Source organism: Megalobrama amblycephala, linkage group LG14, assembly GCF_018812025.1.
Source record: "Megalobrama amblycephala isolate DHTTF-2021 linkage group LG14, ASM1881202v1, whole genome shotgun sequence".
In the NCBI taxonomy this organism is placed as follows: domain Eukaryota; kingdom Metazoa; phylum Chordata; class Actinopteri; order Cypriniformes; family Xenocyprididae; genus Megalobrama; species Megalobrama amblycephala.
In genome coordinates this window covers 44271642-44288037 of record NC_063057.1, presented here as the reverse complement: position 1 = coordinate 44288037, position 16396 = coordinate 44271642, and the positions used below count along the sequence as shown (strand labels likewise).

Below are 16396 nucleotides of genomic sequence, written 5' to 3'. Positions count from 1 at the left end.
GAGGTCATAGCTGTACGGGCCCACATGGAAAGAACCTATATGTGGATATATGCGCATATATGAAACCTATATGCAGTGTATATGTACATATATGCTGCATATATGCGCATATATACTGCATATATGCTATATATATGCTGCATATATGTGTATATATGCCACATATAGGCAAAATTGAGGTGCATATACAGGAAATATAGGTCTCCTGTATTGCTTCTTCATATCCATATACATGCCCTATACATACAAGATATGTCTTCTATATAGCTAATGGCAGGATCTGGTCATTTTGTAGCTCATATCTCATTTTTGACTGTCATACATGATGCCTAGCTCATATTTTCTATTATCAAGGCAAAAACTAAGAATTAACGAAAAAAATTATGCAAGAACTTATGTATGTGCGAATGTAGCAGTTAACAATTATTTTGTGATTCCACTTGCCATGACCATATTTGGGGTTTCCTGCCGCCATGCTGACTTGGGGTGTTGATGCACTTTGCTGCTTCCCAGTCTGCATGAGACATCACAGCGGTAGGTCGCACAAAGTTTTTGCGGTGATTCAATTAAGGCCATGTTTCATGTAACAGCTGAATTCACATGATATATTTGTATGATTGTAATCCAAAACCCCTCTGTGATGTACATTCAGATGTTTCGTTGATTATTTTTCTTTACTTAAGTTACTTTTAATATCTCTCTTTCTCAGCGTTGTGCGTTGCTGCCGCATGCTGTTTGTATGCTGCACAAGTCCTCATATATTGCCATTTGTGTTATACAGAATAAAGTGAGGACCTGATGGCAAGATTTTTCGCAGTCTGTCTTTGATTACGACACAACGCAGAAAACACACCGCTACACGAACACGTGAAATTGGTCCCACATGGAAAAAACCTATATAAACATATATGTTTCAATATAGGTTTGATTTAGGTTTTTAATATATGTGACATATATAAAATTGGCCGTTTTCCTATATTATGTGTACATATATCATATATGTACACATAATATAGGAAAACGGCCAATTTTATATGTCACATATATTAAAAACCTATATATGTACATAATTGTGTGTATATATATATATATTTATGTGTACATATATGTTTATATATATATATATATATATATATATATATATATATATATATATATGTGTACATATATGTGTACATATATGTGTACATATATGTACATATAATATAGGAAAACGGCCAATTTTATATATGTCACATATATGTAAAACCTATATCAAAACCTATATTGAAACATATATGTTTATATAGGTTTTTTCCATGTGGGGGAATCCTTCTGCTTGTCTTCTTCAACAAAACACAAAGGCTCTTTTAAGGGCCACTCACTTATTCTTGAAAGATCTGATTCCTGATGAATTCCTGATTTGTTTCTCAGGAAAACTCAGCCCTGTGTAAATCAGTCAAGAACTTGATTTCTACTTCACTTCTTTTTTCAAGTGACAAGTTTCTGAGACGTGGGGCCAGACTTAAAAGAAAAAACTCCTCCTCATCTGCACACTGGTTGAGCACATTCATCATCTGATTCTCAAACTCTTCCTTCTGCCCCTGCCTTTTTCTTTTTTGGTCTTCATTGATCATTGCTGGGTGCTGCAGGGACATGGGAAACATGAGGTAGATGGGGGCTCCCAGGATACACCAGGAGGTTCAGACAGAGTCTCAGAAGACTAAGCGGCCAGAACTGCAGGAATAGACAGGGAGCTCGGAGATACATCGGTCAGGCAAAGGGTAAAGGTTTCATTTGGGGTACCAGGTGGTTATGACTGAGCAGCAGCCAGGGGTGATGAGGTAACCTGGGGGCTAGAGGACATCTCTTCTAGGGATGGGTATATATTGAAACCCTCTCTCTGACATGAGGCTCCAAGAAAATCATAATGGAGAAATACCTCCATGTGGTCTTCTGTTCTCTGCCCCTGCACCACTCCTCTTCTCCCTCATGGTCTTTCTCTCCTTAATTTATCTTTCCCTGAGATTTTTCCATCATCTTTTACACTCATCCTCTAAATAAGGGGAGAAAACGTGTTAACACATACACATTCGAAAACTATACCTCTACCCTAATTAAGAAACTTTAACAGGTATAGAGCTATTTAGGGGAAACGCATATCAAAACCTAAATTGTTTACACATATTGCCTATCTACAAGCTAACCAACTGTTAAAACACACCTAACAAGTCTACTTTGAATGTAAATCTGTATGACACAATTGTACCTACCATACGATGTCTTACAGGGCTCGACAATAACGACTGCCCGATGGCCCGGGGTAGACAGATCTGACAGTAGACAGAACTGTCACTTGCCAGATCGGGCCAGTGCTGTAGGGTGTGCGATATATATATATTATATCGTCTATGATATTGTAATTGTTCATTTAATGATCTGAAATTATTGTGCATGTCCCTCACTTTACAAAAAACAAACAAAAACACACCCATTGAGTGCACACATACACTACGTGACGTAGTCTAGTAGGTTAGACTAGTGTGCGTGCATATTTAGTGTAGCCTACGCTTTCACTGCGTGATTTAAGTTAGTCTATTAAAATTAATTTAGAATGCATCAGAATTCAAGGTAAGGGGCAAAAATGACCCTGTATATCTTTCATATTTATATAATTTAATATAGTTAACCAATATTAAACAAAGAGCGCCCTTTTTCTCCAAATATCAGCATGATTACAAATGTGATACTGATTTTATACAGCGTACAGTTTAATGAACAAGAACTTAATATCAAGTGACTTACATTTTAGACACCAAATCGTCTGTTTTGTTCTATTTCGCCTATGAAAATAGTTCCAAAGTCCACAGCATTGTTTTGCGTCTCTTAGCAAAACTTCCTGAATGAATCAGCAGTTTGAATTAATCTGTTGTATCTCAATGACTCACTCATTAATAGTGATTCACTGCCACCTACTGGCGGGTTTAATTTCACATTTAAAGTGTCTTCATTTTTTTTTTTTAAATAATTTCAAATAACAGTATTTAACGTTTTATATTTTCAGCATTTCAAAACATTATTTATGCATCTGTAACTGCTCTTGACTGATTAACTTTAATAAAGTTTAATCTATGGTTATATAGTTAGATATAGCCTACATTAGATTACAATTTCTGTACCTGAAAATCTCCTGTTTAAGCCTACATGAAAAACTTGAAAAAATTTCATTTATATGTTTATTCTGTTGTATTTATTTTTGCTATTACTCATAATTTGATTATTTGTTACTATTTTATTACTTACTGTTTACTTAAGTACTTAATATTTTTTTGTTGGGGGGCAAGTAAAAATTTGAACCATTGGCCCAACCGGGCCAGTAGAAAAAATCTTTAGCATTGAGCCCTGTCTTAATATAAAATAACTCTGTATGGACCGCACAATACATGCTTATTTTGCAGTTGCATATTTACTTTGCAGTTCACCACATGCAAACTTAGAACAGTATTCATAGAATATCACATTATGGATAACATCTTTTTTCAACAAAGTAGTGGAGGAGTTGTGTGCGAAAAAACGGCTTTTTCGCACACAGTACAACCTGTTCATCCATTTTGCTTTCCGCGCTTGTTTGGATGCCCCGTTTCTATTGGCCGAATGGGTAATCATCACAGAGCGCAGCAGCGAAAGTTGAACAATGTTAAACTTTGACCGCGGCATGCGCTTTGGTCGACGCAACAACAAACCGGGTTTCATAGCGCAGTGGTGCCATTGTCACGTCCTGTGTGAAAAGGCCTTAACAAAGCTATCTTTAAACCTAGAGTCCAAGTAGGTGGCAGTGTTCAAAAGTAACGCTGCCTGAGATTTTCTACAGTATTTTACAGTATGAGAGGGTTGTGTGTTTCTTACCACTGAGTGCAACTGTAATTGTTGCACTCTTTTAAAGTCTATAAAATTGTAATGTCCATTTCTTTAGGCATCAGGTTCCATTTCTTTCGGTCCTCTGCCAGCACTGCACAAAGTTTGCTGCTGCTCCAAAAACCTTTCGACCATATCATACGATAAATTCCAGCAGGTGGGTTCATCGTTTATGTTCTGGGAGTGAGAGGTCTGTCTGTTTGGCAGTTGGCGCGAGAGCTTTGGCGATCTAGTGAATGCAGAGTTGCAAAGCCTTGTAATGATCTTTGAAAGGCCTTATGGTTATCAGATGCATTGTCTGTTGTGATTCATTCTAGAAGTGTCAAATTTCCATTCTTCCTGAATTTTTCTCCTCAAAGGCCTCCAAAATCAACTCTACAGAGGCGAATGAAGGGACTGATTACTGAGTTTGGGATCGAGGACCTCCCAGGACACATCTGGAACTGCAATGAAACGGGCCTACAGGACCACTTTGTGTCTGCAAGAGTTGTGGCTGAAGTAGGATCGCTATGCTTTGAAATCACTGCAAATGAAAGGGAAGAAACAACAACAACTCTTCTAGCGTGTCTCAATGCAGCAGTAGAGTATGGGCCGCTTCTTGTCATTTTCAAAGGCTTCGGGCTGAATGGTGTTTTGGGGCACCAATCAATACCCTTGTCGGAGTACCAGACAATGGATGGATCAACTCTGAGGTGTTTTTGGATTGATGACAGCACTTCATAGCTCACCTGCTCAAAGAAGACCCCCGTTCACATGTGCTTCTGCTTGATTGAAACAGCACCCATGTGTTTAACCTTGAGTTTCTTACATTTATGAGACACAAAATTGTGCATGTTGTGTGCTTCTCTCCTCATACAACACACATTCTCCAGCCAACTGAAAGGGCATTCTTCAAAAGCTTGAAGCATCACTGGAACCTGGAGGCTGAATCTACACCAGAGAGAATGGTGGAAATAAGCTGCAGAAGCCCCTCTTCCTGCTCTTGCTCTCAAAGGCCTGGAAAAATGCAGCAACTCCACAGAATGCAAAAGCAGGCTTTAGGGGCAGTGGGATCTATCCACTAGATCCCACCCACATAGACCAAGCTCTTTTTTCCTCGTTTGACAACTGTGGGGTAAATTTTGAGTTTCTGTATAATTTCCATATGATTTTAATTATATGCTTATGGTTAAATGATTTTGTTTTTCTCAGAAGTGCTTAAGTATGCATTCTTAGGGTGACAAGTGGAAAAACACTGAAATGGTAAACATGTTCCTTATATGGTAAAAGAACAGAGGCTTCAGCCTTGGAGGTTAGAGATATAAAAGTGAAGGGAAGCTTTCGTTCTTTGTCTTACACTCTGCAGCTACGTTGAATTCTCCGAAAAGATCGGGGTGCCTGTCTTTCAGGTGCTTCACCAAATTTGAAATGTGACCTCCCTTAGTTTGAAATGCACAATGGCATCGTTTGCATACTAGGCTTAAGATCAACAATAATAACGCCATGGTCATCAGCCTCGAATGCAAAGTACTTCCATATTCTATTCTTAGTTCCTTTCTTACCAACAAGTTGGGGTGAAGCTGAACTCGTTGCCATCTTCCATGTGTGTTTTTTTCTATGTGCACTTGTAGATGTTTTTCTTATTACATTCCGTATTAATTGCAGCCCCGCTACCTCCGGTACCATTGGTACTTACGCTACTGTAGAAAAACAAGTACTGTCAGGATTTTAAAATGTTCCTTCCAACTTGGTACTAAAGTATCGGTTCTCATGACATCCCTACCTGGCAGATACGTAATTGTGTCTACATGCATCTCAATCTGCTTACACCTAATGGATATCAACACTTGTGTAAACCATGTTCATCTTGGAAAGGAGGTGGTCTTGCGGTCATCTATCGTAACTCCATACCAGTTACTTAACTGGATTTTCACAATAATGAGACATTTGAGTTCATGGTTCTGAAAGTTGGCTCGAACTGTCCCCTCATAATTATATTAATTTAGAGGCCACCCAAACAGCAAATTGAATTTTTCAGAACTCAGTAAGCTACTAATCTAATCTGTGCTGTGCCATCCCAGGTCAATTTACTTGAAGACTTTAACACCCATGTTGATACTGCCTGCTCTAATAGTGCTCAATTAAAGACTGTCCTGGATTGCTTTGATCTTTTTCAGAATGTCAATTTCCCAACTCACCCTCATGGTCATACGCTTGATTTAGTTTGTACATGTGGTTTTAATAATATTTCCATTAGTGGTCTGGCTATTCCGATCTCTGACCATAAGCTTATTGCTGTTGATTTTACATTAATCTGTCCAACAAAATGTACTCACAACATAACCATATTACATTCTAATATCCGTGCTGTTGATGCCAGTTTATTTTTAGCTTCAATTCCTTCCTCTGCTATTTCTGATGTTTTCAATCTCAACTGTCCATGTCTATTATTTTTGTATCATTCTCTTATTGCTGATATTTTAGATGAGCATGCTCATATTAGGACCAGGTCTGTCCCTTGTCCATTTGCTGAGAGCAAATGGTCGACAACTTGAATGCATTTTAAGCCCGGAACACACCAAGCCGACGAACTAGCGGCAATGAAAGCAGACTGAGGGTTGGCTCACGTCGGCAGCATCTCGCCACCCGACGGCCAAGTAGCACGTCCGTTCTGCGCCTGCGTAAGAAGAAATGCCTTTCCGTACCAGCAGGTGGCCGTAGCTGAACAGCCAATCAGAATGATCAGATGGCCCGAATGACTGACGAGCTCCGACGCTGATTCAACATGTGGAATCAGCCGAAAAAAAGCAGACGAGAAGCAACCTTAGCCGACAGTGCGGAACACACTAAGAAAACTTAGTGACGACCAACGAACAAAAACTGCCCGTCGACTTGGGGTGTTCCTGCCTTAAGACCCACTTGCATTCATCAGCTTTCCTTTCAAGTCGAGTTTTGACATTGTGACATTTTGTCAAGAGGACTCCCTGTCCTCTTGCAGGAGCCCAATTGATGCCACCTGTTCCTCGTTAGAGTATGGAGAGGAGCTTGCATTTACACCGATTGAGCTGGCTGTTCCCCAGAGAGAGTGTGGCCTGTCTTCCCTCCCAGAACTTTTGTTGTCTTGGCTGTTGTGAAAGCTTCTTTAAGAGAAACCTGTTGTATTTGCTGGTGTGAAAGCTTCTTTAAGAGACACCTGTTGTATCTGCTGTTGTGGTAGGGAGGTGGGTGCCCTTTTGTTTTTACTAACCCTGTTTTCCCCTGTTTTTGGTTAGTGAGGCAGTCAGGTAAGAGATTTGTTGTTTATTTGATGTTTTGTTTTGATAGGCTATTTAGACTCCCTTACTCCAGTTAGCTTACTCCTTTTGTTTGTTATTTTGGCTTTAACCCCCTCCCGAAGCTAGAAGCGTCTTGTTAGTTATCCTTATTATTTTGCCTTATCCTTGATTGTTATAAGAGACTTTATGTTAAATAAACCTTTTGAAGAGTTATTTTGTGTTCGTGTGAGTTCTGGGAGTGCAGACTGAACCAACTCTCTCATTTTTGCCCTGTGTTTTTGAAGGGACATATCTTTATTACTTTTTATTTCTATATGTTACTCTCCCGCCACCCCTAGACAAAAGGGGGATGTAACACTACTGTGTTTGTTTGTGTTTTCTGATATAGTTAAGCACTTTGGTCAACTGTGGTTGTTTTTAAATGTGCTATATAAATAAAATTGAAATTGAAAATTGAAATTATTGAGGATTTACAGGACATTAAAGATGTCTGTGAGTCTCATTTATGTCATAAGCTCAAAGAGAAGTTGGTGACTCAAAAATGTATATGAGGGTGATATAAATAATATTGTGGATGTCCTAAAATCAGAGGATCTTTTCCAGGCATGCAACACTGGTACATTTAAAAACTGATAAAACTCAGTTCTGATACATTGAACCACTTCCAATATGTCTTGGACAGAATAACTCCATACCCATTTCAGAGGCACTCAGGTCACTCTTTCCGTCAAGCAATAAGTATATGCCCATAAGCAGCAGGTGTTTTCCTCATCTCACCTAACGGACACACTGGAAGACATATGGGATGGTAGGAATGTTGCAAAAAATGCATTGTTTCAGTCTGATCCAAAGTCATTGGGCCTAATCCTTTATCAGGATGCATTTGAAGTGGCTAATCCACAGGGATCAGGCAGGAGGAAGCCTAAAGTTCTTGCTGTGTACTTTTCACTGGCAGATATGCCACCACACAATAGATCAAGTGTGGATCAAATGCAGCTGGTTTTATGATGTCGAGAGCAGGATTATAAATACTTTGGCACTCTGTATGCAATCGCTGTTGATAATTTGGGATCACACAATATTGGTGGTTTTTTAGTGAAAACTTCAGCAAGAATATCACTTCTGCAGATTTGGTGAGATGACTTCTACCTTGGCAAAAAGCCTCAATCAAGACAGCTGAATCCTACAATAGCCACGTGCAGTAGTTGGCTATCTGCAGGCATCAAATTTGATTTAGAATTCAATGATCTTTCCTTCTTCCATGCATGCCAACCTGAACTGCCTCTTTGTTCAGGCCATGATCTGTTTTAAAGTGTTGTGTCATGTGATCTGGCCCTGTACATCTGCCACCTTATTACAAAGCAAAAGTAGTTCAGTTATTTAGAGTTAAACAGTCATATAAATCACTTTCACTATCTTGGCAATGATGCTAACAACAAACCAACTGGAAGTGAGAAACTAAGTGGGCATGCTGTGCAGAACTGGTGTCTCCTGAGAGTTCTGCCAATCTCGTTAGGGGACAAGATTCATAACCCAGTGGACAATGAAGTTTGGCAACTGGTGCTGCAGCTCAGACAAATAGTTGAACTGATTTGTGCTCCAAAGATAACTACTGGTCAAGAAATTTGACCAGAAAGAGGAGTATTTACTAAGCAGAAAGGAGACTTTTCCAAGTTGGCCACTGAAAAAAAGTTTCAGTGAAACCCAAACACCATTATTTGTCTAATTACCCAGACCTAACCATTCACTTGAGCCCTCTCAATTTTTGTTCTTGATTACTCAAATTGTAGTGCATCTTTAATGTGCCTAGTAGATGTATCAATGACAGTGCAAGGGGAGTGTGAGGAAGAGTGCAAGGCATTGTGGTTCTTCATGTCAGTATAGTAGTTTTTGTGATGGTTCCCACTTCAAGAATAACAAATTTCTATCTGGAGAGGAGTTAAGACTTTCACTTCTACTCTACTGTGATGACTTTAAAATATGTAATCCTTTAGGAACCTCCCGCAAAAAGCACAAGGTGCTACTGGGTGTTGGCCGATATTCCATCTGAATTAAGATCTACACTATCATTAATTTACTTGGCTGTTTTGTGCAAGGCAGTTGATGTTCAGAAATGTGGCTACCCCAGAGTGCTTGAGCCATTATTAAGGGATTTGAAAATCTTTAAAGAGGGTGGCATTTTTGGGAAAAATCATAAAAGGCACAGTATTTTCTGTGATTGCGGGTATCCTGGGAGCTCACTCAGTCGGTGGGTTTGTTGAAAGTTTCAGTGGGTCCTGCGTTTGCAGATTTTGTGTTGGAGAGCGGTCCCAATTTCAGGAAATTGAAATGAGGATAGGAGCATTCCCTGGTAGAACAAAAGAGCAACATTAGTTGGATGTTGAAGCAGCATTGGCTAGTGACACCCATAACCATGGAGTTTTGTGCAATTGTGCAATTACTCAAAGCTTGAATCATTTTCATGTGACAACAGGTTACCCACCTGATATAATGCATGATTTACTTGAGGGTACTGTACCTGTAGAATTGGCATTGTGCAAAGAAGAGACATTTCTCGCTTGAAGAGCTCAACAGAATCATCAAGCATTTTCCATATAAGTGGAAAGATAGAACAAATTGTCCCCAAGGTATACCACCAATCTTTGTCTCTTGTAAAACCATTGGTGGTAGTGCTTACTGAGGCTACTTCCACTTATGATTGGTACCAAAATACCAGAAGAGAAACAGGCATGGAAGTTGTTAATGAACCTCAAAGATGTTGTTGAGTTGGTTATCTCACCTAACCATACAGATGAAAGCATTAGTCACCTTGATAGCCTGATTGCTGAGCACAGACAGATTTCCTAATTTTTTTCTAGAAGGGAAATTTATTCCAAAACACCATTTTGTAGAGCATTACCCACAGCTCATTAAAGAATTTGGCCCACTAGTGTCCTTATGGACAATGAGGTTTGAAGCTAAGCAGTTTTTTTAAGAAGATAGTGAGACAAACTCTGAAACACTACATCGGTTTGTCAAACTAGGTAAAGTACAACTTCAAATAATTCAAAACCAACTTCTGTTGTGTAACGTCAGGAATTATTCCAGATTTAAACCTGTCAATTGTTATTGTATACTTTATAGCATGCCTTAATTAATTTACATGCATCTTGTATTGTAAGAAGATTTTCATATTTTGAAAACAATACAAAATTTTATTTATCCTGTCTTATTGAGACATTGTCTTTTGTTTCTCTTGAAGTTGTGCTTACCTAAGGCTATCATTTTTTTTTTACTCAAATAAATAGAATATAGCTTACTGACATTGCTTTTTTTTTCATTGTGGACTGCAGAAGGTGGTGGGGGACTTTTTTCAGTCTACTCCATGAGCCCAAATTCTAGAGCAACCTGGACCACCTGGCAATGGACGTAAACATCAGGCTTCTGCAGGTTGTGTGGCAGGAGAGCATCAAGGTTAAGTTTTTGCAGCTCTGTGCCGTCACTCCTAACTGCCATGCGCCAGCTGCTGCTGCGAAGAACCCAGTAAGCAGGGTCATAACAATGTGCAACCTGCACTCCTCTGGAGACTTGGATCAAGGATGAATTTCAGAAGGCTAAGGTTGTGAGGATTTTCACCCTTACCAATGCCCTGCATGCAGGTCTGTAGGTAGTGAGTGAGGAGCTTGTAAGGATCCTGCTCTGCGATCTGTATCAAAGGGACGACAACATGCCTGGGGAGTCTCTCAAAGGGCCTACCTGTCCTTTTGGCTGGCTGGTCGACTGTCGGACGGTGACGGAGTTTAGCAGGCAAGTTGTGGGGAGGAAGGCTTTTGGATATCCCCATACATATAAGTGATTTTTACAAAAAAAAAACATGCTTTATCTCAGAAATGAAAGGTCCAAACTGCTTGGCCCTCCAGGTGCTGAGGGGTCCCTGTGGTGGTGAGCGCACTGGCGCCGTTGTACTGTGGCTGACGTCACATCATCCAAGTGGATGCTGCACACTGTTGGTGGATGATGATAGACCCGATTTGATTGTAAAGCGCTTTGGGTGTACAGTAGTACATATGAAAGTAATTAATTAATTAATTAATTAAACACAGCAGGCCTGGCTGATCCACCTGCTAATAAGCATGTTGGGAAGAAAATTGAAAGTGTGGGATCATTTTGAAAGGATCCTCACCTCTGATTCTGGTGTCCTTGGCCTTCTGGTCCTCTTAGACCTAAGCACAGCTTTTGATACCGTTTGCCATTCTATACTCTTATCTCGTTTGTCTGCGACTGGCATTTCAGAAACAGTTTTACAATGGCTAAGTTCATATCTAACAGACAGGCAACAGTTCATTAGCATTGACCAATTCAAATCTTGTTCTGTCACATTTTCACGTGGAGTGCCTCAAGGATCTGTCCTTGGTCCACTTTTTTTAATCTACACTTCCTCTGGTTCAGATTATCTGGCGCCATGGTTTTAATTTCCACAGTTACGCTGATGATATGCAAATCTGTTTTACTGTACAGACCAATTCTGTTTTTCCTCCCTCTTCTTGAACATCTTTCTTACACAATCTCAAAATATGGATGGTTCAAAATTACTTTAAGTTGAATACGTAAAAAATTGAAATTCTGTTGGTAGGCCCTGAATCGCTTGATTATTTCTCCATTAACATTGATGGTGTTGTAGTCCATCCCTCTTCCACTATATGCAACCTTGGTGTATTTTTTGATTCTAGGCTATGTTTTGAACCCCATATGAATCAGCTTGTCAAGTCCTGTTTCTTACATCTTTGCATTATTGTCCATTTCACGACCCTCACTAAATTTCAAAGATACTGAAACTGTTGTTCATGCTTTTATAACTTCTCATCTAAATTATTGGAAGTCCTTGTTTATGGCCTACCCAAAAAAGTCCTAAATCACTTGCAGCTAATTCAAAATTCAGCTGCTTGGGCCCTCACATTTACCAAAAAACCTGTCTTACAGTGACTACATTGGCTCCCTGTTATTTATCATAATTAGTTTAAGATTCTTAAGTTCTATTAAGTTCTATTTTTCAAGGCTTGTCATGGTTTTGCACCTTCTTATCTCTCTGAATTAATTCTGTCCCTGTCTGTACTCTGAGATCGAGCTCTGAGAATTTGTTTGCAATACCCCCATCTATCTGGTGTGGGTGGTAGGGCTTTCAGCATTTCAGTTTCTAAGCTCTGGAACAAACTACCACAAAACCTTTGTGTGGTCTCTTCACTTCAGGCCTTTAAAACTGCTCTCAAAACTCACTTATTCACAACATGTTTTGTTAATTGATTTTTCAGCTCTCTGCTTGCTTTTTTAACTTCTCTTGTATATTATACATCTCTGTCTATACAACATGATCAACCAAATGGTGCACTGACTGTTTACTTGTATATGTGTTCATGTTATCTATCAACTTCACGTAAAGCGTCCTTGGGTCCTTGAAAGGCGCTATATAAATAAAACATTACTATTTATTAATATAAAGGATGACCCCAAAAAGGTTTTCGGAAACTGCAGACAAACATTTGTCAACCATTTGTTGACATCGAACATGTCTTATTATTTAAAGCATGCAAGTAGACGAGTAGATTTTAATATTAATGTGTGCCAATATATTAGGCGCTTAGTATTCGTGCAGTGTGGAAGACGATAAATCATACTGACATGTTTAACTTAACACATTTCTCTAGGCTCATCCACTATACTGCTGTGAAAATGACACGTCATCAGCTTCAACTTTGCGTCCAACGCTGACTCAGCAAACTCTTGACATGAAACCCCTTCTTACCAATAATAAAAAAAATAAAAACGACACTACAGACAAAATAGCTGACTTCATTGAACTTGACATGAGACCAGTCAACATCGTCAGCAGTTAGGGGGTTTCAAACAGATGCTTCAATTCCATGAGCCAGGCTACAGTGTTCCCAAACGTGACACGCAATAACAAGCAAGTTTAACACGACTAAAGAATTCATCTTTGAGAAAATTAACCCTCAATTTGTCCTAGGGATCAATGACCCCAATCGACTTTTTGTTAGGTCCTGCACATGGATCATTCTGTGCTGGCAGACCCAGGACTATGTGCTGGATTCCAGCGAAAATGAAGAAGACCTGAAAGACTCTGAGCCAGAGGACTGCAATCCCCCTGAAGAGGAGGAAGAGGATTACCAGGAATTGGAAGAGGACTGTCAGGAGGCAGATGCAGACCAAACCTTCAGTTCTAAAACCTGGTCTACTACTCCACCTCCACAGAGGCCAGGGAGATCACCAGCTGCACGGGTTACAAAGTTGACACCTGGACCAACTAGGTATGCGTCTTCTTGTGTAGAGGACATAAAGTCCACTTTATTATTTTTTCCATCAAGCATCCAAAGCATCTTGGTGGAGATGACCAATGTTGAAGGTAGGCGTGTATATGGTGCTGACTGTAGGGATGTGGACTGGACAGATATTGTTGTGGAGACAGCTCTAAATGTCCTGTCAAAAGAACTAATTCATCAGGGGAAACCTAGAGTTGATATGGTCAATTTGATTACTCAAGGTTTGCAAAAAGAACAAGATGAAATCAAGAAGAAACAAGATGAGGAAGAGAAGAAGAACCACAAGAGTGGAAGGGATGAAGATGGATCCGAAGGCCAAAGAAATGTTTAAATTACTGAGACAACAGTTGATCATGCTTATTAAACAATCATGTATGTTGAATACTTTTATGTGTGACTTGGAACAGATTACAAACGAGGTTGAAGCTTTGAATACAAAAGCTTCAGCGCCGGTTGAGTCTGACTATTATATGTAAAGGCCAAAAAGGTCAAAGTGGAAACTGGCCAAGATGTATGTTTTATTTTTCATTTTTAGAAGTGTTGAAGCAAGCTAACCACAATATACGTCTTGGGTGCTTAAAGGAGAAGTATTAAGAGGAACTAATGTCAACTAAAATGTATGCTTTTACCACAAGCTAACCAATATGTGTATTTTTAATGCAAGCTATATGCCTTTTTGCAGAACTAGAATTGTTTAAGGAACATCTAGTGTGAAAGTCGTTAAGGTCAAGTTAGTAAAATGTGTTAAGACGTGTTGCACGTGTGCAACCCGTGGATGACCTCTGTATCTTATACTTTGACAAATAAGGAGATGTTTTATATCAGGAAAGAGGATGTGATCAGACTATATATATATTGGAAGTTGTACAACAGAAAATTGCCACACCTCGGGTGAAGACTTTACTCGCTTTTATGTTCTTTGTAATTTTTATTCTGTATCTTGTTATTAAACCGAAGCCATTGTATTTGGCGATTCGTAAACTTTTCTAACCAAGACTCAGAGTTAAATTACTTTTTACATAAGACTATTATCTGAACCTGCAATTACAGAAACCTCTGATCGTCATTCAACGCTCTCAATCCTTGGTAAGACTAAATCTTCTGATGAAGTTAAGGACTGTAGAAATGTGTGTATGATTAGTTGGAGGTTGGGGGGGATAATAAATACAACAATATGGAAGCGTATATTGGTCTGCTCCTTCTTGCAGGAGTTTATCGCTCCAACAATGAGGACCTGGCAAGTTTGTGGGAGGCTCAAACTGGGCGTGCAATTTCTTGTGCTTTCGTGCCGCTGAAAAGATTTAGAATTTTGTCAAGAGTCATGTGATTCGATGACAGGGCCACAAGACCTGCCTGACGTGAAAGTGACAAGCTGGCACCAATTCAGGATCTGTGGAATTTATGGGTTGAGCATCTCCCAATGATGTTCAGCTCTGGTCCAGACATAATGGTGGACGAGTGCCTAGTGGCATTCTGAGGTCGATGCTTGTTCAAGCAGTATATGCTTAGTAAACCGGCGAAATATGGAATAAAAATCTGGGCAGCATGTGACGCCAAGACGAGCTATGCTTGGAACAGGCAAGTTTACACCGGCAAGCTTCGAGATGGACAGCTCGAGGGAAATCAGGGCATGCGTGCGGTCCTTAATTTGACCACTGGACTCCAGGGACACACATTTACGTGTGATCATTTCTTCACTTCTTATGCCCTTGGCCAGGAGCTCCTAAAAAGGAAGTTGACCATGGTTGGCACAGTTCGCTGAAACTCCCACCTGCTCTTCTGACAACGAGGGACAGAGCCTTGTCTTCCTCTCTTTTTGCATTCACTGAAACACACAGTCTTGTGTCATATTGCCCCAAAAGGCATAAAAATGTGCTGCTTAAGTGCTCGCACAACCGCGGCTGATTTGGTTGCGTCCGTTGCTGGAGCATTACGAGAGCGACCTCTAGAGGCGAAATAAAAACTATCACTGATGCCTCGGAGAGTTTGTTTAGGCACGTGACGTGAGGCTGCACGCTGCACAGAGAGGGACACGTAAAAAACGGATTTAAAACGGACAAAACGGTATGTTATATAGTGTACACAACAGTACATTTTTTCATATCATTATAAAGTTATTCGTTTGTCGAGTAGATGCTGCATTAGTGGAGAACAGTAGGCTATGTTTGCCGTCGAGGCTGAGAGGATGCTAACATTAGTACCTCAAGCGGTTAAAACAATGTGACAAAAACACCAACTGTTTAATGTCACGATTGTTACCATTCATTTGCATTAGTTTATATCCATTTGTTCGCTGTTATGCATTCATTATCCAGCGATATTGCATATTTAAAATGTTTTCTCATCATGCAGCGACAGAAACATAAATGTATTCGATTTCAGTTTTTTTTTTATCGGCACTGTAACACATATTTTGATTAGATAATCATCAAGTTTTCTAAAATAGAGGCAAATAATGTGTTAAAGTTTACATATAATAAACCTATGCTATGCCTTTGTGTGTAAAGATGGTCATTTTTAAGCATGACTGTTTGGATTTATATGAAATGGTAACACTTTACAATAAGAGTCTTGTAACATTAAATAAGGTTAATAAAAAGTTTTGTTCATTTTTAATTTCAACATTTACATTTTACATTTTAAAGTTGTCTCTTAAAATGAGTTATACTGCACTATGAATTAACATGAACGATCAATATATGATTAATATTAGTATTTTTTATATTTAAATTACAATAAACATAGCCTTTTTTTATTTCAAAGAAACAAAATGTAAGAGTTAAAACTGAACACAGTCTTGCTGTTCAAACTGTGTATAGAACAATTTGCTCCTATTTTACATTTGATAGAATGAAAGGCATTTCTTTTGCCAGCAGACATACTAATTTGTGTGTGTGTGTTTGAAATATTGCAGATGGTTGCAAGCTACAGCTG

At 39.3% G+C, this 16396-nt stretch overlaps 1 pseudogene; it reads left to right on the top strand.

Moving 5' to 3' along the window:
* Nucleotides 1–1794: 1794 nt before the first annotated feature.
* Nucleotides 1795–15938, top strand: LOC125244508 (annotated as a pseudogene).
* Nucleotides 15939–16396: the final 458 nt, after the last annotated feature.